A 23,715-nucleotide genomic window follows, 5' to 3' on the forward strand; every position below is an offset into this window, starting at 1 on the left:
AAACGCTTGCGATACATCAACAGAAAGAACACGTTGTCTACTTGGCAAAGATATCGATATACCTCGTATCGCTGTGTTTTCTCTTATGTGAGATAATAAGAAATCCAGACTGTCGAGTTTGTTTTCTAAATAACTGTATTTATATATCATTCGCTCCATTGTTACTATCAACATGTGGGGCACAATTCGCACCATATGTGTATTATAACACGATTATATATATATATATATATATATATATATATATATATATATATATATATATATATATATATCTCAAACCTCTCTCCTCCTCTCTCTCCACCTCTCATCCTCCCTTTCTCTCTCTCTCTCTCTTTCTCTCTCTCTTTGTCCCCATCTCTCTATCTCTATAGTCTCTCTCTCTCTCCATCTCTCTCTCTCTCTCTCTCTCTCTCTCTTTCTTTCTCTATATCTCCACTTGTTGAGTACTTAACAAAATAACATATCTCTCCCCTCCTCTCTCTCCACCTCTCTTCCTCCCTTTCTCTCCTTGTTTCTCCTCTCCATCCTTTCCCCCTCTATCTATCTCCATAGTCTCTCTCTCTCTCTATCTCTCTCTCTCTCCATCTCTCTCTTTCTTTCTTTCTCTATCCCACCACTTGTTGATTACTTCACATAAACGTCTCTCTCTCCCTCCCTCTCTCTCCACCTATCTCCCTCCCTTTATCTTTCTCCCCTCTCTCATTTCCCCTCTCTCTATCTCCATAGTCTCTCTCTCTCTCTCTCTCTCTCTCTCTCTCTCTCTCCCTCCATCTCTCTCTTTCTTTCTTTCTCTATCCCACCACTTGTTGATAATTTCACAAAAACGTCTCTCTCACTTCCTCTCTCTCCCCTCTCTCCTCCCCCTATCTCTATCTCTATAGTCTCTCTCCATCTCTCTCTCTCTCTCTCTCTCTCTCTCTCTCTCTTTTTCTTTCTCTATCCCTCCACTTGTTGAGTACTTAACAAAAAACGAGTTGTCATCTGCTTACAACTCTTCGCAGTCCCATCAAGCTTGGCACCAAAACACTCATCGTCGTCGTCCGTTATCACGTGCACGGACTACTCACTCACTCACTCACACTCACACCCGTCGCTTTATGTCGTGGTACTCACTCTTGGGAAAAAGAGAAGACAGTGTATAAATAACACACATTTTTTCCAGGAATAAACTGTTCGTTATTTCTATCAGTTGAAGGACTTTTGGCTATGTAATGTTTTGGCATTCTCTCTGTTCAACGCGAATCAATGAATTCGTTCCGTAAGTCGGGGAGAGAGTATTATCACTATCGTTTAGATAGATAGTATGCACTCGGTTACGAAGCTCACAACTTTGCCATCCGGAAGTAAAACGGACGAAAACACAAAACTGTGTATAACTATGAACGTTTATAGTCTGGTTAATACAGTTTAGTGAGCATTACTCATAATCGTGGAAGTCAAAAAAAAAAAAAAAAAAAAAAAAAAAAAAAAAAAAAAAAAACGATAACAAAACATGAGTTCTTCGTTCGATCTATTAGTGACCCAATCTCTCTAAACTGTATTACATCAGTATGGATTAATCAGTAGATTTTTGACCAATCAAAACATTGGATTTCTGATACACCTTCACACGTGCTCGAACAAAGTTGATTGTTTATAAACAATAACGTGAATGAATGGCCTCACTCTGATCATTGTTATTGTTTTTATACTGTCGAATGGGTGACTAGTTATCACACGATTTTCTCGATCATGTTCAATGTTGAAGTATAGATAGTATGCGCTTGGCTAAGGAGTTCACAACATTGCCATCCGGAAGTATAACGGATCAACACACAAAACTGTGTGTAACCATGATCGTTTATAGTCTGGTTAATACAGTTTAGTGAGAAGTACTCATAAACGCAGATGGCAAAAAAAACAATAACAAAGACCTGAGTGACGTCATCTTCGAACTATCGATACACATTGTTTCGGTGTTGCTTCCATTCTTAAGGGGCAGAACAGTGGGTATTTTACTTAGACACATACCTTCGACTGTAAAACCCGTGAAGTTTGCTATGTTTACCAATCACTGCCATTGTTTACATTATGACGACTGTCCGATGGGCGTGGTCATGTCGCTTTCTCTCTGTGCCTATCGATGGTATGCGCTTGGCTAAGGAGCTCACAACATTGCCATCCGGAAGTATAACGGACCAACAAACAAAACTATGTGTATCCATGAACGTTTATAGTCGGGTTAATACAGTTCAGTGAGCATTACTCATAAACGCAGATGGCAAAAAACAATAACAAAGACCTGAGTGACGTCAACTCCGAACTATCTATATTGGCTGAGCTACTGAGCTACTGATTACAACTCACAAATATTTTTTTTCCTTGGTTTCTGTCTGATGTTATGACGATTTTTTTCTTGGGTTAGCATCAGGCTTTTGGTTAACGAAGGCGACGATTGGATTCAATAGATAGTTCGAAGATGACGTCACTCAGGCCTTTATTATTGTTTTTGCCATCCGCGTTTATGAGTTGTTCTCACTAAACTGTATTAACCAGACTATAAAAGTTTATGGTTACACAGAGTTTGTGTGTTGGTCCGTTATACTTCCGGATGGCAATGTTGTGAACTCCTTGGCCAAGCGCATTATATCTATAGTCTGATGTCACGTCGCCCAGCAACGGCGGCCGGTTGCTAAACAAAGAAAATCAGTATTTTTTATTCTTCATGCTGGCTAGAACTTTTCATATGTCTTGTGATCAGAATGTGTAAACGTCAAAACACGATCAGATTTATTATGTTTTTTTTTTCCCTCTGGATACGCTTTTATGCTCGTCGGAGAAATATTTCATAAGGGCGTCCGCCAGATAGTTTAGAGCAGTTACTAAGTTAACATGCGTCATTACGAGGGAAGTGACGTTACGACTGTTGATGCGTATTGGGCCACGGAAAATGAATTAAGAAATAAAATGATGAGAAGATAATTCATCCTCACTCTTTTACGTCCCGTAATCCTAAGAATTTGCCTATAGATAGTTCTTAGTTGACGTCACTCAAGTCTTTGTTATTGTTTTTTGCCATCCACGTTTATGAGTAATGTTCACTAAACTGTATTAAGCTGACTATAAACGTTCATGGATACACACAGTTTTGTGTGTTGGTCCGTTATACTTCCGGATGGCAATGTTATGAGCTTCCTAGCCAAGCGCATACTATCTATACATCCTACTATTGAAATATGTGCGGCTATGTGGTCAAGTGGTATGACACTCGCTTTCGGATCGTGAAGGCTCTTAGCTCACATTCTCTCACCGTACTCATGTGTAAAACGAGTACTTGGCCGTTAACAGAGTTGTTTTTTATCATCCAAGTTTATGAGTAATTCTCAATAAACTGTATTAACCAGACTTATACACGGCCAAGATTACATATAGTCTTGTGTGGTGTTTCGTAATAATTCCGGATGGCAATGTCACTTTCTTAGCCAAGCGCACACTATCTATAGATAGTACGCACTTGGTTAAGAAGCTCACAACATTGCCATCCGGAAGTATAACGGACCAACACACAAAACTGTGTGTATCCATGAGCGTTTATACTCAGGTTAATACAGTTTAGTGAGAATTACTCATAAACGTGGCTGGCAAAAAGCAATAACAAAGACATGAGTGACGTCATCTTCGTTCTATGTATAGATAGTATGCGCTTGGCTAAGAATCTCATAACTTTGCCATCCGGAAGTATAACGGACAAACACACAAAACTGTGTGTAACCATGAACGTTTATAGTCAGGTTAATACAGTTGAGTGAGCATTACTATAGATAGTTCGAAGATGACGTCACTCAGGTCTTTGTTATTGTTTTTGGCCATCCGCGTTTATGAGTAATGCTCACATAACTGTATTAACCTGACTATGAACGTTCATGGATACACACAGTTTTATGTGTTGGTCCGTTATATTTCCGGATGGCAATGTTATGAGCTTCTTAGCCAAGCGCATACTATCTATAGGTAGAATGAAGTTGACGTCACTCGGGTCACCATCTATTGCTGTCTTGTGGTTATTAAAAAAACTCATAACACCCACCAGTAGCATATAACGGTAGCCATCGTAAATGCCTGACACTAACCAAAAAGTGACATCAAAATGCCAGTCTTTTGCCACAAAAGAAAAAAAATCGTGAGTTTTATTCAGTAGTTCAACCAATGAAATAACTTGTTTCCTTGAGTTCTACTAACGACAACTGACTAGACGCTACACAAACATAAAAAATGACGTCAAACTGCCAGTCCAAGAGGGTTCTTGTGTCAGCCCAAAACACAAAACTATGTCTAACCTTTTACGTTTATAGTTTGATTAATACAATTTAGTGAGAACTACTCACAAAAATAATTGCTAGCTAAAAATAATAATAAAGAGCTGAGTGCCGTCAATTTCAGCTATTTATAAACAGTGTTTTGTGTTTTGGTTCGTTCTATCCAAAGAGCGGATGTTGTTAGTATTTTACCTAAACGCATTGCATCAATGGATCACATTACATAATTTTCATATGAGATGGTTAGGAAGAGTGCATTTTAATGGACGCATATTATTATTATTATTATTATTATTTTCAAAAATCGATATCTGTCGATATTTTTTTATGATTATCGATCCGTTTTGAGATTACACCTCTATGCATTTGTGTAAAAACTGGCTCACCCTGTTGTGCTTTCATTGGTTGTGAATAAATAAACATGCACACTAACACACACACATACAGACACAAATACACACATACATACATGCACATACACACATCCAACATACACTCATATACACACATACACACACATACATACACATACACACATATACATACACTCACATACATACACACACATATACACACATACACACATACATACACACATACACACATACATACACACACATACACACACAAACGTACACATACAGACAGAGGTTGAGGGTGGGAGAAAGATAGAGAATGAGGGGGGGGGGGAGAGAGAGAGAGAGAGAGAGAGAGAGAGAGAGAGAGAGAGAGAGAGAGAGAGAGACATAGAGAGAGAGAAGAGAGAAAGAGAGAGAGAGAGAGAGAGAGAGAGAGAGAGAGAGAGAGAGAGAGAGAGAGAGAGAGAGAGGGACATATGGGAGTGAGAATAGAAAAGAGTGCATACTACGCTTACTATCTATAGATATTCGATGGCGACTGCCAGGCTATATATAGTATGCGCTTGGCTAAGAAGCTCGCAGCATTGCCATGTGGAAGTATAACGCACCAACACACAAAACTATGTGTAACCATGAACGCTTATAGTCTGGTTAATACAGTTTAGTTAGAATTACTCATAGACATTTATGGCAAAAAGCAATAAAATGATGGCTACGTAAAACAAAACACCTCGGGAATATGCTTCAGTCATAACGTCACTTCCCTCGTAATGATGCATGGTAACTTAGTAGCTTGCTCTAAACTATCGGAACAATGGCGGACGCCCTTGTGAAATATTTCTCCGAGGAGCATAAAAGCGTATCCAGAGGGAAAACACATAAATCTGATCATGTTTTGACTCTTACACATTCTAGCCAGCATGAAAAATAAAAAGTACCGATTTTCTTCGTTGAGAACCACGATGGCCGCCTTTGCTGGGCGACGTGACATCAGACTATTGAATCCAATTGTATTCAATATTTCAACCAATGGGACCATTCGATTTCTTGAGTAAAACTAACGACAACTCAATAGATAGTGTGCGCTTAGCTAAGAAGCTCACACCATTGCCATCCGTAAAAACAACGGACCAACACACAAAATTATTTGTTATCTTGAACATTTATAGATAGTATGCGCTTGGCAAAGAAGCTCATGACATTGCCATCCGGACGTATAATGGACCAACACACAAGCCTGTGTGTATCCATGAACGTTTATAGTCGGGTTAATACAGTTCAGTGAGCATTACTCATAAACGCGGATGGCAAAATACAATAACAAAGACCTGAGTGACGTCATCTTCGAACTATTTATAGTCTGCAGAATATGGTTGGATGGCAAAATACAATAACAAAGATCTGAGTGACGTCAACATCGAACTATCTATAGATAGTATGAAGATGACGTCACTCAGGTCTCTGTTATTGTTTTTTTTTTTTTGCCATCAGCTTTTACGAGTAATTCTCACTAAAATGTATTAACCAGACTATAAAAGTTCATGGATACACACAGTTTTGTGTGTTGGTCCATTATACGTCCGGATGGCAATGTTATGAGCTTCTTAGCCAAGCGCATACTATCTATAGATAGTGCATGGTTACACACAGTTTTGTGTGTTGGTCAGTTATACCTCCGGATGGCAATGTTGTGAGCTTCTTAGCCAAGCGCATACTATCTATAGATTTGTGTATGTGCATTAACCTACAAATGACGTTAAAATACATGTTCAAATGTCACAGCGATAAAGTCACATAGGCACACTCTTAACAGACTATAATCTTTAAAGGTCACCGAGGGTACTTGTGAATATTTTATATAAATGCGTCGTATCAATTGATGCTATGCGGTTAGAAAAAATACTTACAAAATCCACCAGACAAATTCAACATAACAACATAAAATTGTGTGTAACCTTCTGCGTTTCTAGATAGATAGAACGAAGTTGACGTCACTCAAGTCTTTGTTATTGTTTTTTGTTTTTTGGTCATCTTTGTTTATGAGTTAGTCTCACTAAACTGTATTAGCCAGACTATAAACGTTCAAGGTTACATAAAATATAGATGGTTCGAAGATGACGTCACTCAGGTCTTTGTTATTGTTTTTTGCCATCCGCGTTTATGAGTAATGCTCACTGAACTGTATTAACCCGACTATAAACGTTCATGGACCTACACAGTTTTGTGTGTTGGTCCGTTATACTTCCGGATGGCAATGTTATGAGCTTCTTAGCCAAGCGCATACTATCAATAGTTTTGTGTGTTGGTACATTACATTTCCGGAAGACAATGTTGTGAGTTTCTTAGCCAACCGCAAAGCATCTATAGATAGTATGCGTTTGGTTCAGAAGCTCATATCATTGCCATCCGGAAGTATAACGGACCAACACACTAAACTGTGTGTATCCATGAACGTTAAGAGTCAGGTTAATACAGTTCAGTGAGTATTACTCATAAACGCGGATGGCAAAAAAAAAACAATAACAAAGACGTGATTGACGTCATCTTCGAACTATCTTTCGTCGGATTGATATAGATAGAATGCGCTTGGCCAAGGAGTTCCCAACATTGCCATCCGGAAGTATAACGGACCAACACACAAACTCTGTGTAACCATGAACTTTCATAGTCTGGTTAATACAGTTTAGTGAGAACAACTCACAAACGCGGATGGCAAAAACCATAACAAAGGCCTGAGTGACGTCATCTGCATACTATCTATAATTTCGTGATAACTAATCACAAACAGGCTGTCTTAAGACAAAAACAAAGAGCTGGATCAACTTGCTTTCAACTCACTGTGCACAAAACAAAGATTAACCCTCGCCTTACCACCTATAGGAAAATCGTCACATTTGTTTCGATGCAACCGTCGCTTTTCTCTTCCAGATTTCATTCTCTTTGCTCTCGCTATAGATAGAACGAAGATGACGTCACTCAAGTCTTTGTTATTATATTTTGCCTTCCGCGTTTGTGAGTGATTCTCACTAAACTGAATTAACCAGACTATAAAAGTTCATGGTTACACATAGTTTTGTGTGTTGGTCCGTTAAACTTCCGGATGGCAATGTTGTGAAAATCTTAGCCAAACGCATCTTAGCCAAACGCATCTTAGCCAAACGCATACTATCTATAAGAACTTGACATTTTGTAATAGAGCTCATATTGTTGAACAATATTATGTCTAGAATGTGTCTGTTGCTTTTCTGTTTGAGTAAGAAATGTCTGTTTTTTTGTGTTGGGTGGGTGTGAAGTTTTGGGGAAAATTCCGAAAATGGCTGGTAAGGAGAGGGTTAATGGGAGTGGATTATTGATGCCATGCGTTTAGGTAAAAACCTCTCAAAATCCGCAAGTCGAAGCTATGCGTGACCTTCAACGGTCTGATTGATAGAATTTAGTATCAGCTACATATATGGTTGGCTAGAGAAACAATAACAAAGAACTGAGTGACGTCGAGTTCGTTCCTTCTATATTCAGTTTTTCGCATAACCGAATAATAGATCTATAGATAGAATGAAGTTGAGGTCACTCCGGTCTTTGTTATTGTTTTTTGCCATCCACGTTTATGAGTACTTCTCACTAAATGGTATTAACCAGCCTATAATCGTTCATGGTTACACAGATTTTTGTGTGTTGGTCCGTTATTCTTCCGGATGGCAATGTTGTGAGCTTCTTAGCCAAGCGCATACTATCTATATAAGTTCATAGTTACACACAGTTTTGTGTGTTGATCTGTTATACTTCCGGATGGCAATGTTATGAGCTTCTTAGCCAAGCGCATACTATCTATATAAGTTCATAGTTACACATAGTTTTGTGTGTTGGTCCGTTATACTTCGGGATGGCAATGTTGTGAGCTTCTTAGCCAAGCGCATACTATCTATATAAGTTCATCGTTACACATAGTTTTGTGTGTTGGTCCGTTATACTTCCGGATGGCAATGTTATGAGCTTCTTAGCCAAGCGAATACTATCTATAAACGTTCATGGATACACACAGGTTTGTGTGTTGGTCCGTTATACTTCCGGATGGCAATGTTATGAGCTTCTTAGCCAAGCGAATACTATCTATATAAGTTCATGGATACACACAGTTTTGTGTGTTTGTCCGTTATACTTCGGGATGGCAATGTTGTGAGCTTCTTAGCCAAGCGCATACTATCTATATAAGTTCATAGTTACACACAGTTTTGTGTGTTTGTCTGTTATACTTCGGGATGGCAATGTTGTGAGCTTCTTAGCCAAGCGCATACTATCTATGTTTGAGGACCACTTTTCTATTCAAAGTTATTAAAAAATATGTGTGTAATTTGTTGGGGTTTTTTTTTGTCATTGTATTGCGGGTTAGTCCGTTAAAAGTTCAGTGCGAATGGAATATCGTAAATTCCTCCAAAGTTACGAAATGTGGTGCCGTGAATTTTTGCATGCGGACTTATATTTTAAGTGACATTACGAATGTTGAATAACGATAGTGATAGACCAAACCGTTTTCTCATAATGCCGAATTCCTTTGATATTTTCAACGTTTGCAATAAATTATGACTCAAACTTTAAAATGTTTACAGTAATGGTGTTTTGATTCTCTTTCCCGTGCAAAAGATCATCATCATCATCATCAGCATCATCATCATCATCATCATCATCATCATCATCATCATCATCATCATCATCATCATCATCATCATCACCATCATCATCATCATCATCATCATCATCATCATCATCATCATCATCATCATCATCATCATCATCATTATCATCATCATCATCATCATCATCATCATCATCATCATCATCATCATCATCATCAGCATCATCATCATCAACACCATCATCATAATCAGATAATACCTGCCACCGCTCACTCAAAAAACATCTTTTTACATAATTTTGTCCAGGTAATTTTTACTTCCTTTATCTACGATTAAAGTGACTTCTCGTTTGATTAAAGTCCTTGAACGAAAGATTTCAAAGAAAGAAATGATCTAAATTACCCGTAGATAAAATTAAGTTTAAATCAGTAATCTTATATCAGTAGTCTTAATCAGATAAATGGAATTGGCAGTGTGGTGTCACTTGGTGCAATCCTAAGCGTTGGATTCAATCCAAAACTATCCATGTAGCTTGCATGTAGATATGTGTGAACGTTTCTTGTTGATGAAGTGACTTTTCAACTGTTATTTCATTCTGGATATTGATATATCGGAGGATCAAACCTCTGAAGTCTCGATTTTCACGGTCGAAGGATCAAAACTCTGAAATCTCGATTTTCACGGTCGGAGGATCAAACCTCTGAAGTCTCGATTTTCACGGTCGAAGGATCAAAACTCTGAAATCTCGATTTTCAGAATAAAAACTCTGTAGTCTGCATTACGAGCTTTGCGCACCATGTTTTAATGAAGTCATCAGCGGTCCGATCGTGGCCTTAGGAAACTCATGGTCTGACCGCAGTCATCGTGAAGTTATAGCCTGACACTGACCGAAAAATGGCGTCAAAAGACAAGTCTTTGACCACAAAAGAAAACAAATTGAGTTTTATTCAACAGTTCAACCAATGGGATCAATTGCTTCTTTGAGCTCTAGTAAAGACAACTCACGAGGCGGGACACCAACCTTAAAATGACGTCAAAATATGGGTTGTAGCGTAGCCATCGTTAACATATAGATAGTATGCAGATGACGTCACTCAGGCCTTTGTTGTTGTTTTTGCCATCCGCATTTATGAGTTGTTCTCACTAAACTGTATTAACCAGACTATAAAAGTTCATGGTTACACAGAGTTTGTGTGTTGGTCCGTTATACTTCCGGATGGCAATGTTGTGAACTCCTTGGCCAAGCGCATTCTATCTATAGCCTGACACAAAAACCCTCTAGGACTGGTAGTTTAACGTCCTTTATTTAGGTTTGTGTATCGTCTAGTGAGTTGTCGTTAGTAGAACTCAAGGAAACAAGGTATTTAATTGGTTGAACTATTAAATACAACTCACGATTTGTTTTCTTTTGTTGCCAAAGACTGATATTTTGACGTCATTTTTTGGTCGGCTATAGATAGTTCGAAGTTGACGTCAATCAGGTCTTTGATATTGTTTTTTTGCCATCCGCGTTTATGAGTGATTCTCACTAAACTGTATTAACCTGACTATAAACGATCATGGTTTACACAAAGTTTTGTGTGTTGGTCCGTTATACTTCCGGATGGCAATGTTGTGATCTTCTTAGCCAAGCGCATACTATCTATAAGTTTACGATGGCTACGGTCTGATCCGCCCTAAATCAAATAAAACATGGTACACAAATCTCGTATTTAGACTTCAGAGTTTTGATCCGCCGATCGGGAAAATCAGGAATTCGGTTATTTGCTACGCCGACCATCGATATTCTTTAGTATGAACTGAAATGTGTGTTAGATTTAAAAATCCATGGTAGTAATATTTTCTTAATGAAACATCGACAAGAGAACGTCATTTAATACATTTGATTTTAACATAGTCTAGATGACATTATAGATAGTATGCAGATGACGTCATTCAGGCCTTTGTTATTGTTTTTGCCATCCGCGTTTGTGAGTTGTTCTCACTAAATTGTATTAACCAGACTATAAAAGTTCATGGTTACACAGAGTTTGTGTGTTGGTCCGTTATACTTCCGGATGGCAATGTTGTGAACTCCTTAGCCAAGCGCATTCTATCTATAGAGTGGATCCAGTTTCTGCCTAATCAGTCCCTTGTTTGGTGACAACATAATAATCACAATGACGTAGACCACACGGGAGTGACATCTAAGTGGTGTGCATTGCACGGTAGCCATCGTCATGTTATAGATAGTATGCGCTTGGCTTAGAAACTCATAACATTGCCATCCGGAAGTATAACGGACCAACACACAAAACTGTTAGCAACCATGAAAGTTTTTAGGCAGGTTAATACAGTTTAGTGAGAATTACTCATAAACGCGGATGGCAAAAAACAATAATACAATCCTGAGTGACGTCAAATTTGAACTATCTATAGAATGGATCCAGTTTCTACCTAATTCAGTCCCTTGTTTGGTGACAACATAATAATAACAATGACGTAGACCGCACGGGAGTGACATATAAGTGTGTGGATGTACGCATGAGAATAATAGGTTTCAACAGTCGTGACGTCACTCCCCTCGTAATGACGCATAGTAACTTTAACTTAGTAACTGGTCCTACACTATCGGAACAATGGCGGACGCCCTTATGAAATACTTCTACAACAAGCATAAAAGTGTATCCAGAGGAGAATAAAACCCATTATAAATCTGATCATGATTTCACTTTTATACATTCTGATCACATGACATTTGTTCTAGCAAGCGTTAAGAATAACAAAGTACCTTTTTTCTTTGTTTAGAACCAAGCTGCTGGTTGCTGGGCGGACGTGACATCGACTATTAAAACACACGGGAGTGTCATCTAAGTGTGGAATGTACGCATGAGATGGTGTGAATTGTGATTTTCATACACAGGTAAAATGAAAATGTTGCTGCTTGAAGCGAGAAGTTTAAAAATAACGATATATTTTGAATTGGAAGCTTCAATTTAATAGACGAAGACAGATACTGTGGACGTTTCGGGTTTCCCCTTTTTCAACAATACAGGATGAATGAAACAATACAGACGAATGAGATAATGTGATTGTCGATCTCAACAACGCCACTATAACAATCACATTATCTCATTCGTCTGTCGTGTTTCATTCATCCTGTTTTGTTGATGAAGGAGAAACCCGAAACGTCCACAGTATCTATCTTCGTCTAATAACTTGAAGCTTACAATTCAATATTTATCGTTATTATTTTGTACACTGATAGAACCCATCAAAGCCTTGAAAAACGATGTTGTTTACGTCTAAGTTGGCCTTGTAAACAGTATTCACTCTACTGCACACAACAAAGGGACATAATCAGTGAAAAACGCATTTCCCTAATAGGATTGGAAGAATGAGAATACTCCACACTGGCCTCCAGTCGCTGTCAATAACCATAATTAATGTAATTCTTCCGATACTTGGAAAAATAAAAAGTGGGTCATGAACTAGTCACATCTGACCTTCTTCCACTTTCTACCCTCATCAATAATATAAGTTGGCACATTTTAAACAAATAATTTATTATAGTAAAGATTATACCGAGTGCAGTGTTCTTACTGCTTCTATTAATTCTTCTGCTAAACTGTCTACCACTCACAGTTTATTTGGAATACTTCGAGTCGTTGACCTTTGACCTGTCAGGAAAACTAGACCAGGTCACGACTTAAGGAATTACGTCCATTTATTAACTTTGAATACCTTTTACCATCTAGGAATATTCAGCAACTTGAGACTGGGTAAGTAGTACCATGAATTTCATGTTGCATGTTTTCCATCTTCTTCTTGAATTTCCGATGAATAGTGGCACAAAAGTCGTGACGTCACACCTTCTACGCTTCCGGTTCCAAATACACCTCTCTCTCTCTCTCTCTCTCTCTCTCTCTCTCTCTCCGTCTCTCTCTCACATCATTATCTGTAAAGATTAGTATACAAAAAAATGATATAACAGCTTAAATAGGCTTCAAAAGTCGTGTCGTCACTTCCCCCGTAATGATGCAGAGTAACTTAGTAACTGGCTCTAAACTATCGGAACAATGGCGGACGCTCTTATGAAATATTTCTCCGACGAGCATTACATTGTATCCAGAGGAAAAAAACATTATAAATCTGATCATGTTTTGATTTTTATACATTCTGATCAACATGATATGTGAAAAAAGTTCTAGCCAGCATGAAGAATATAAAATACCGATTTTCTTTGTTTAGATCCAAGCTGCTCGTTGCTGGGCGAATGTGAATCAGACTATTGAATCCTATTAAGAATAAAATAACAAACGCGTCTTGTTGTTTGTTGAAGAAGGGTTTTGAGCCCGAAACGTTACGTGTTTGGATGTTTTGTTCTCTTTTGAAGCTGTTATTTTTATTCATTTTATTTTTGTTTATTACTTTTCTTTTACACTTCACAGCTTGGAACATCTTAGTGTCACTTTGACTGCTCATTATTTAAATTTAAAAAATTAAATGTTCTTTTATATAGAGAAATATCCACTAAATGTGCTGAAAGCGTTTTACAAAGGGTCCCTGACCAACAGCAACACGTAACATGTAGAACCAGACATGACGACGCCTATTCGGTGACATTAGAATTCTTCTACAAAGACAACGCTGTTGACGGCCATGTAGGCTACTCAATTTACACCTGAGTACTGTGAGAGAATGTGAGTAAAGAGTATTTCTAAGGACTTAACTATGTGCCAAGCGGGGCTCGAACCCAGGACCTTCCGATCCGAAAGCGAATGTCATACCAGAAGACCACATAGCCGCATTATCTGGCGTGTTTTGACTGAAATCAAGCAAGGCCACAAGTCGAGACGTGTTTGTTTTGTAATATATGCCCTTTTATAGATAGTATGCGCTTGGCTAAGAAGCTCATAACATTGCCATCCGGAAGTATAACGGACCAACACACAAAACTGTGTGTATCCATTAACGTTTATAGTCAGGTTAATACAGTTCAGTGAGCATTACTCATAAACGCGGATGGCAAAAAGCATCAACAAAGACCTGAGTGGCGTCATCTTCGAACTATCTATAATATGAGTGACATCCTAGCTATCGTTATGATATCGCATGACCGAGGTGGCCTTCGTGACCTCATAGCCTGACACTGACCAAAAAATAACGTCAACAGGTCAGTCTTTGGTCACAAAAGAAAACAACCCGTGAGTTGTATTCAATAGGTCAACCAATAAAATAACTTGTTTCCTTGAGCTACTAACGACAACTCACGCTGTACAAACCTAAAAAATGAAGCCTGGCTATAGATAGATCGAAGATGACGTCACTCAGGTCTTTGTTAATTTTTTTGCCGTCCGCGTATATGAGTAATGCTTACTGAACTGTATTAACCTGACTATAAACGTTCATGGATACACATAGTTTTGTGTGTTGGTCTGTTATACTTCCGGATGGCAATGTTATGAGCTTCTTAGCCAAGAGCATACTATCTACAGATAGTATGCCCTTGGCTAAGAAGTTTACAACATTGCCATCAGGAAGTATAACGGACCAACACACAAAACTATGTGTAACATTGAACGTTTATAGTCAGGTTAATACAGTTTAGTGAGCATTACTCATAAACGCGGATGGCAAAAAAAAAAAAATAACAAAGACCTGAGTGACGTCATCTTCGAACTATCTATAGATAGTATGCAGATGACGTCACTCAGGCCTTTGTTATTGTTTTTGCCATCCGCGTTTGTGAGTTGTTCTCACTAAACTGTATTAACCAGACTATAAAAGTTCATGGTTACACAGAGTTGTGTGTTGGTCCGTTATACTTCCGGATGGCAATGTTGTGAACTCCTTGGCCAAGCGCATTCTATCTATATAGCTTAACACAAGAACCCTTTAGGACTGGCGGTTTGACGTCATTCTTTAGGTTTGTGTAGCGTCCAATGAGTTGTCGTTAGTAGAGCCCAAGGAAACAAGTTATTTCATTTGTTGAACTATTGAATACAACTCACGATTTGTTTTCTTTTGTGGCCAAAGACTGGCAATTGGATTCAGTAGTCTGATGTCACGCCGCCCGGCAATGGCTGCCATCTTGGTTCTAAACAAAGAAAATCATTACTTTTTATTCTTCAAGCTGGCTAGAACTTTTCATATGTCTTGTGACCAGAATGTGTATAAGTCAAAACATGATCAAGTTTATGTTTTTTTTTTCTTCCTCTGGATACGCTTTTATGCTCGCCGGAGAAATATTTCATACGGGCCTCCACCATTGTTCCGATAGTTTAGAGCCAGTGTTGCTAAGTTACCATGCGTCATTATGAAGGAAGTGACGTTATGACTATTGAATCCTATTTAACGTCATTTATTTTGCTCAGTGTCAGGCTATAACTTTACGAAGGCCAAGGTATCAGGCTATAAGTTAACGATGGCTACGGTCACGTTCATTCACGTTATCTTTGTCTCCATGTTATTGGCTCATTTCGGCACCTCTAGCTTTTAGTTCAACTTTTTACCATTTACATAAACCATTTAACTACCCTACTCTGGGAAAAAAAACACGTATTTAAAAATTTGGCCAGAAAACTCTTCCTTCAAATTTTGATCGATATAAATGTTTTTCACCTAATCAAAAACTCTCAAACCTGGGACCTCGCGAGGTCTTTAGTAAAGTCCCATGTTTTGAGAGTTTTTACCAAGATGAGGGTCATTTAAATCGATCAATAATTGAAGGACGAGTTTTCTGGCCAAATTTTTAAAATACCTGTCTTTCCAGATTGCAGTTAACTGTATAAACCAATATAATATTATAGGTCATCAAAAACTGATTATAATATATCAGCTTGAATGCATAATCGGTCTTTGTGTCATTAGCAACACAATACAAGTTATAATATTATAAAATCGGTGTAGAATTCATTAAGATTTATTGCATATCCAGTGAGATATAGATCGAGATCACACGACTTGCCCATGCTGTGTCTGAAATTGGTTCGGATTCGTCACATGTGTAGTTTTCAGTCGTGCGTCTATAGATAGTATGCGCTTGGCTGAGAATCTCACAACATTGACATCCGGAAGTATAACGGACCAAAACACAAAACTAAGTCTGGTTAATACAGTTTAGTGAGAATTACTCATAAACGTGGATGGCAAAAAGCAATAACAAAGACCTGACTGACGTCAACTTCATACCATCAATAGATAGTTCGAAGAACGCGTCACTCAGGTCTTTTTTATTGTTTTTTTTGCCATCCGCGTTTACGAGTAATGCTCACTGAACTGTATTAAACCGACTATAAACATTCATGGATACGGGAGGCAGGATTGGATTATTTTGATCAGTACTGATCCGCAACCCATTCCAGCTCGTGTCAGGGTCCACGTAGGGGCATTCTTCCCCGCCTGCCTCCTGGGCAACGGTTGGAGTATTCCGAAAGGAACTTTCTAACCGGCTGATGACACGAGTTTCTATGTGTCTGAGGTGACGGATGAAGGGAGGAATCAACCGCCGTGGCCAAATTGCCCTAGTCCCGCAATAAGCTGTGCTAGCCCCATGACGCTGGTGGGGTGAAGGGAAACTGTCACTCTACAAAGATACCCTCCTGGACTTCCAGCCTAGAAACCATTAATGGGTGGACAGAGCTCATAGCCTTGGAAAGCAGTCTGTCTAGGAGAAGGAAAACTCCAACTTCAAACCACCACTGCCTTGTGGATCTGGGAAGATGAAAGGCTATGGAATCACATCCAGAGAATAAAGAACCGCTGAAGTCGGAGTCGCAGAGCCGAAAGGCGCAAATAGTCTGGAGAGGGAAACCAACCCAAAAATTAAGGTGACACGCATCCTCCTCACAAGAGGAACGAAGAAGAAGAAGAAGAAGAATTCATGGATACACACAGTTTTCTGTGTTGGTCCGTTATACTTCCAGAAGGCAATGTTATGAGCTTCTGAGCCAAGCGCATACTATCTATAGATAGTTCGAAGAAGACGTCACTCAGGTCTTTTTTATTGTTTTTTTTGCCATCCGCGTTTATGAGTTATGCTCACTGAACTGTATTAACCCGACTATAAACGTTCATGGATACACACAGTTTGTGTGTTGGTCTGTTATACTTCCGGATGGCAATGTTATGAGCTTCTGAGCCAAGCGCATACTATCTATAGATAGTTCGAAGATGACGTCACTCAGGTCTTTTTTATTGTTTTTTTGCCATCCGCGTTTATGAGTAATGCTCACTGAACTGTATTAACCAACTATAAACGTTCATGGATACACACAGTTTGTGTGTTGGTCCGTTATACTTCCGGATGGCAATGTTATGAGCTTCTTAGATGCATACTATCTATAGATAGTTCGAAGAAGACGTCACTCAGGTCTTTTTAATTGTTTTTTGCCATTCGCGTTTATGAGTAATGCTCACTGAACTGTATTAACCTGACTAGAAAACGTTCATGGATACACCCAGTTTTGTGTGTTGGTCCGTTATACTTCCGTTTGGCAATGTTATGAGCTTCTTAGCCAAGCGCATACTATCTCTGATGACAGTGGTCTAGTGGGTATGACTGTCGATTTTGGATCGGAAGGTTCTGATCTGGGTTCGCGTCCCGCTCTGAACGGAGTATGGCTGATTCATTGGAATAGATGCTTCACCATACACAGGTGTAAAATGAGTACTTGGCCCTTAACAGCGTTGTCTCGTAGCCATAGTTATATTATAACCTGACACAAGAACCCTCTAGGACTAATAGTTTGACGTTATTTTTAGGTTTGTGGACCGCCTAGTTGTCTTTAGTAGAGCTCAAGGAAACAAGTGATTCCATTGGTTGAATTATTGAATACAACTCACGATTTGTTTTCTTTTGTGGCCAAAGACTTGTCATTTGACGTCATTTGTGGATGACATTGTGTCAGGCTATAAGTTTACGATGGCTTTTGTGTGACAATCGATTTTGGATCGGAAGGTTCTGATCTGGGTTCGATTCTTGTCCCAGTCTGAGCGGCCTATGGTAGCACTAATCTTTATTTTTTTAATAGGGAAAGCCATGTATTTATAAATTTGGCCGGACAATTCGATCATCTTGGCAAAAACTCTCAAACATGGGACCTTGCGAGGACCAGCAGACCTAGCTACCCGATCACTCTCTATGTGGACAGGGTGTGTGTGTATGTGGGGGGGGGGGGGGGGGGGGTGTCAGGATTCATCTCAGACCCTTGGCAATCGAGGGGTATACCAAACCAACTGAGCTATCCCCCCCCCCCCCACTCCCCAACATAAAACCTCTGTTACATTCCGTTTTACACCATAGCATGCGTTGAATAGGCTTCAATAGTCGTGACGTCAGTTCCCACGAAATGACACATAGTAACTTAGTAACTGGTTCTATACTATCGAGACAATGGCGGACGCCCTTATGAAATACTTCTCCGACGAGCATAAAAGTATATCCAGAGGAGAAAAACATTATAAATCTGATCATGTTTTGACTTTTATACAGTCTGATCACGACATGGCATGTGAAAAAGTTCTAGGTAAAATGAAGAATAACAAGTACTGATTTTCTTTGTTTAGAACCAAGCTGCTCGTTGCTAGCTTGGCGGACGAGACATCAGACTATTGCATCCTATTAATATGCATAAAATACAAAGAAGTTCAAAACGCCCCCATGGCGTGTTGCCGGAAACCAAAGTTCCCATTTTGATGTTTCCGGATTTCCCCGAACCGAGACAAATCAGACTTCGTTCGGGTAGTTATGCAAACCGTTTTTATAAATTCCAAAACTACACACGCGAAAAAGGCTGCATTGAACTTGCAGCTCTCACCATTTGTAACCCATCACCTCAAAACGTTATTTTATCGAGTTGGTTTAGATGCTAGCAATAAAGATAGAACGAAGATGACGTTTTTTTTTGTTTTGTTTTTTTTTTTTTTGAAATCCATGTTTATGAATATATCACAATAAACTGTATTAACCAGACTATAAACGTTCAAGGTGACACATAGTTTTGTGTGTTGGTCAGTCGTTATACTTCCGGATGACAATGTTGTGGGCTTCTTAGCCAGCGCATACTATCTATTTATTAAATTCCGAACTACACAGACCAAAAAGGTTATATTATGTTTTAGCTTTCATCATTTGTAACTCGTTACTTCAAAACGTTTTTTATAGGGTTGGTTTAGATGTTAGCAATAATTAACAAAAGTGTGAAGTAAAAAAAGAACTGGTTCCAATTTCAATGGTAGTGTAGAACCACTCTTCAAGAGGACTGGATACAAATGCTGTGTGATTGATCTTGTGTCAATTCGGTAAACATCCTCTCGCTCATAATGTTTTGAACTGAGATATAATATTGCCAAGTTTAGTTAGAAAGTCAATTTTTATTTATCAAAAATGAGTTGTTGTCACGCATGATTAAATCAACCCTTTTTGTACATCTTCGGGAAATATCAAAGCTTAATTCCACTTCTAAATCTTTTTTACTAGTCAAGTTGAAATAAATATGAAATTTGAGAAAAGTTGCTGGATACCTTACCCATACATCTGACCATAACTTCATGAAAAATCACCCAATTTACTTCAAAAAAAAAAAGATTAAAATGCTCCGAAGAGCATATTCTTTCAGAATGCAAATCGAAATTTCACTTATGTCATCCACTGATACTTATAAAAGATAGACGAGAAACTTCTAAAGTGGCAATAGGGTTTTAACAGTTGATTATATTTTTTAACATGAAAAATAAAATTAACAAACAACTCCAGATCTCTGTTCTTTTTTAATATTAAAACGTATGCGTGTATGCAAAAAGCTCACAACATTGCCAGTCGGATATAACGTACCAACACACAAAACTATGTGTCACCTTGAACGTTTCTAGTCTAATAAATGGAATTTACTCAGAACTACTCATAAAAAGGCTGGCTAAAAACAACAAAAGGTAGGTGAATGACGTCAATTTAGTTCTACCTGTAAACTATTTTTTAGAAATTTGTTTAATTCCGATCGAATACGTTTTTGCGTGGAAGGGTCACATATATTTGATAGAGTGAAATATCTTAAAATAATTTTTTTTCAATTTTCCATTAGCCTTTGTCAAGACTGAGACTGATTAAAAGGTGTAGAATAAGAAATTGCGTGACTACAAAATGGTGGGATTTTCCCCCATGGTCTGAACAGGGGATCAGAAATTAAACATCATAGGGGTGGGAAGTGAGCGGATGGGGGAGGGGGGGGGGGGGGGATACATAAACAAAAAACCCAAAAATCTTGAGCTTTTATATAGCCCAATATCCACTTAACGTGCTGAAAGTGATTTACAAGGGGCTCCAAGCCAACAGCAAACTTAACATAATATGGTACGAGAGATGAAGCCTCGAAGGCGATATTACAATTTTTCCAACACAGAGACGACGTGGTTAACGGCCATGTTCTCATTTTACACCTGAGTACGATGAGACACTTTATCTTCGATTTTGGCTCATATCTCGAATCAAAGCTTGCTGCATCTTCTCGGGTTTTTTCAGCCAGCCTCACAAATTGTATCGTATCGGGGCAAATTGGATTCAATAGTCTGTCACGTCGCCCAGCAACGGCGGCCATCGTGGTTCTAAACAAAAAAAATCGGTACTTTTCATTCCTCATGCTGGCTAGAACTTTTCATAAGTCAGAATTTATAAAAGTCAAAAGATGATCAGAACTATAATGTTTTTTTTTCCCTCTGGAAACGCTTTTAGCTCGTCGGAGAAATATTTCATAAGGGCGTCCGCCATTGTTCCGATAGTTTAGAGCAAGTTGCTAAGTTACCATGCGTCATTACGAGGGAAGTGACGTTACGACTGTTGAAGCGTATTGACACCGTGATTTGAATATCTAACAATTAACTGCAGCACTGTAAACGTATGTATTTAAAAATGTGGCCAGAAAACTCGTCCTTCAAATGCGAATATGTGGTCTTGTGGTATGACACTCACTTTCGGATCGGAAGGTCCTGGGTTCGAGTCTCGCTAGGCGCATAGTGAGTTGAATCCTTGGAAAAGACTCTTTACTCACATTATCTCACCGTAACAGCGTTGTCTCTGTCCGAAAAATTGAAATATCGCTTAACAGGCGTCATGTCTCATTATACTTGTTATGTGTTGCCGTTGGTCAGAGACCCTTTGAAAAGCGATTTGAGCGCTATAGAAAAGATTAAGTTTTTTGGTTTTTTTTTTTCAAATATCGATCGATTTAAATGTTAAAATTGTGAGTAATGCTCAGGATAAATAGTATGCGCTTGTCTAAGAAGCTCACAACATTGCCATGCGGAAGTATAACGTACCAACACACAAAACTATGTGTCACTATGAACGTTTATAGTCTGGTTAATTCAGAAAAGTGAGTGGAGCAGGCACTTATGTTGGTAACAACAAGATATGAAGTGAGTAGAAAAGTGCCAGAAGACAATAGAGAATAAAAATTTTTCGCGGCGGTGGTGGGGTTTGAACCTGCGACCTTATTGGTACGACAACTCCGCCTGGCAGGTGAGAGCGTGGCTCTACCGTGTGAGCTATCCACGAACACAAATAAAATATTCGTTTCAAACCCCAAGTCATTTCTAGATCCCTCTCTCACCCACTTCTTGAGACCGCCGATTCGTTCGCACACCACCATCGCGAAGTAATTTTGACCAGCAGTTAAGCTTAACAGCCAACATTCTCAACACAAACATATAACACCGAAACGACTGAGACACTGAGCACGCCCCGGCGCATGGGGTGAATTTTTAATTCAGAAAAGTGAGTGGAGCAGGCACTTATGTTGGTAACAACAAGATATGAAGTGAGTAGAAAAGTGCCAGAAGACAATAGAGAATAAAAATTTTTCGCGGCGGTGGTGGGGTTTGAACCTGCGACCTTATTGGTACGACAACTCCGCCTGGCAGGTGAGAGCGTGGCTCTACCGTGTGAGCTATCCACGAACACAAATAAAATATTCGTTTCAAACCCCAAGTCATTTCTAGATCCCTCTCTCACCCACTTCTTGAGACCGCCGATTCGTTCGCACACCACCATCGCGAAGTAATTTTGACCAGCAGTTAAGCTTAACAGCCAACATTCTCAACACAAACATATAACACCGAAACGACTGAGACACTGAGCACGCCCCGGCGCATGGGGTGAATTTTTAATTCAGAAAAGTGAGTGGAGCAGGCACTTATGTTGGTAACAACAAGATATGAAGTGAGTAGAAAAGTGCCAGAAGACAATAGAGAATAAAAATTTTTCGCGGCGGTGGTGGGGTTTGAACCTGCGACCTTATTGGTACGACAACTCCGCCTGGCAGGTGAGAGCGTGGCTCTACCGTGTGAGCTATCCACGAACACAAATAAAATATTCGTTTCAAACCCCAAGTCATTTCTAGATCCCTCTCTCACCCACTTCTTGAGACCGCCGATTCGTTCGCACACCACCATCGCGAAGTAATTTTGACCAGCAGTTAAGCTTAACAGCCAACATTCTCAACACAAACATATAACACCGAAACGACTGAGACACTGAGCACGCCCCGGCGCATGGGGTGAATTTTTAATTCAGAAAAGTGAGTGGAGCAGGCACTTATGTTGGTAACAACAAGATATGAAGTGAGTAGAAAAGTGCCAGAAGACAATAGAGAATAAAAAATTTTTCGCGGCGGTGGTGGGGTTTGAACCTGCGACCTTATTGGTACGACAACTCCGCCTGGCAGGTGAGAGCGTGGCTCTACCGTGTGAGCTATCCACGAACACAAATAAAATATTCGTTTCAAACCCCAAGTCATTTCTAGATCCCTCTCTCACCCACTTCTTGAGACCGCCGATTCGTTCGCACACCACCATCGCGAAGTAATTTTGACCAGCAGTTAAGCTTAACAGCCAACATTCTCAACACAAACATATAACACCGAAACGACTGAGACACTGAGCACGCCCCGGCGCATGGGTGAATTTTTAATTCAGAAAAGTGAGTGGAGCAGGCACTTATGTTGGTAACAACAAGATATGAAGTGAGTAGAAAAGTGCCAGAAGACAATAGAGAATAAAAATTTTTCGCGGCGGTGTGGGGTTTGAACCTGCGACCTTATTGGTACGACAACTCCGCCTGGCAGGTGAGAGCGTGGCTCTACCGTGTGAGCTATCCACGAACACAAATAAAATATTCGTTTCAAACCCCAAGTCATTTCTAGATCCCTCTCTCACCCACTTCTTGAGACCGCCGATTCGTTCGCACACCACCATCGCGAAGTAATTTTGACCAGCAGTTAAGCTTAACAGCCAACATTCTCAACACAAACATATAACACCGAAACCGAATCGGCGGTCTCAAGAAGTGGGTGAGAGAGGGATCTAGAAATGACTTGGGGTTTGAAACGAATATTTTATTTGTGTTCGTGGATAGCTCACACGGTAGAGCCACGCTCTCACCTGCCAGGCGGA

The 23,715-nt window shown here is 39.3% G+C and overlaps 1 protein-coding gene across 4 annotated transcripts in view; it reads left to right on the top strand.

Annotated features, from left to right (window-relative positions):
- Positions 1 to 1,041: 1,041 nt before the first annotated feature.
- The window catches only part of LOC144980498 (C-C chemokine receptor type 1-like), a 300,720-nt gene continuing 278,046 nt past the window's right edge, over positions 1,042 to 23,715 (top strand). For 2 of the 4 annotated variants that reach the window (XM_078928119.1, XM_078928121.1), the window contains exons 1-2: positions 1,042 to 1,261; positions 12,536 to 13,049. The gene's annotated coding sequence lies outside the window, so the exon portion shown is untranslated. Of the gene's footprint in view, positions 1,262 to 12,443; positions 13,050 to 23,715 lie in introns of all 4 variants that reach the window. The other 2 variants (XM_078928120.1, XM_078928122.1) reach the window with 2 other exon arrangements.

This window comes from Berghia stephanieae, chromosome 10 (genome assembly GCF_034508935.2).
Source record: "Berghia stephanieae isolate SIO BIC M18660-M18661 chromosome 10, UCSD_Bste_1.3, whole genome shotgun sequence".
In the NCBI taxonomy this organism is placed as follows: Eukaryota; Metazoa; Mollusca; class Gastropoda; order Nudibranchia; family Aeolidiidae; genus Berghia; species Berghia stephanieae.